Source organism: Myotis brandtii, unplaced genomic scaffold (genome assembly GCF_000412655.1).
Source record: "Myotis brandtii unplaced genomic scaffold, ASM41265v1 scaffold326, whole genome shotgun sequence".
Classification (NCBI taxonomy): domain Eukaryota; kingdom Metazoa; phylum Chordata; class Mammalia; order Chiroptera; family Vespertilionidae; genus Myotis; species Myotis brandtii.
In genome coordinates, this window is record NW_005362534.1 from 53,806 (window position 1) to 54,821 (window position 1,016).

A 1,016-nucleotide genomic window follows, 5' to 3' on the forward strand; every position below is an offset into this window, starting at 1 on the left:
ATCATTCCCTGATCAGCCTCAGAGGACTTAGGGATACAAGCAAGTCCCAGCATCACACAGTAGAAACATCCCCCAAGATGTAAACGCTCTTCATTTCCTCAGCCAACTGTGAGTACAATCCCTTCTGCTGCTTGAAAAAACAGCGCTTTTCCTCCCAATTATATTGTTTCCAGTTGTGATGTTGAATTTTTAATTTACAATATTACAGAAGGGCATGGCTTTTTCATGCTTACAGAGGTGGCCAGGTTTAAAAGTCTGGGAAATCCTCCTCTGGAATATGTCCTATAAGATACTCCAACCATCAGAAATCACACAGATGAAAGCAAATGCTCGATGTGCCCAGAGGGCTTCAGAGCTCAAGTTGCTCAATTCTATTGGCTACAGAGTCTCCAAGATGGAATGGGAGGCAAAACTAGAGGAAATATTATTTTAAAAGCCTGGCAAGTTCACAGGAGGCTAGCATAGCATTCTATTCTCTGCACTAATAATTTACAAACCAGACAGTGAAGAACAAGTGGTTCTGAATCACCCAAGTCTCAGACAGCAAATGGATGCCCTATTCCAGTCACTGGAGCACCACCCCTGGAACCTATTATGACCATGTGGCCTCCAGTGAAGTATAGAACAGGCTGCTGAGAAGCAACGACAGGAAGTTTCTGCGTTCCCAGACACCTAGCAGCAGCTCCTGGGGTGGGTGGGCTGAGGAGTCAGATACTGAAGGCGAAAAACCACAACTCTGATTCTCTAAGGCAGTGGTTCTCAAACTTCCTAATGCCATGACCCTTTAATACAGTTCCTCATGTTGTGGTGACCCCCAACCATAAAATTATTTTCGTTGCTACTTCATAACTGTAATTTTGCTACTGTTATGAATCATAATGTAAATATCTGATATGCAGGATGTATTTTCATTGTTACAAATTGAACATAATTAAAGCATAGTGATTAATCACAAAAACAATATGTAATTATATATGTGTTTTCCAATGGTCTTAGGCGACCCCTGTGAAAGGGTC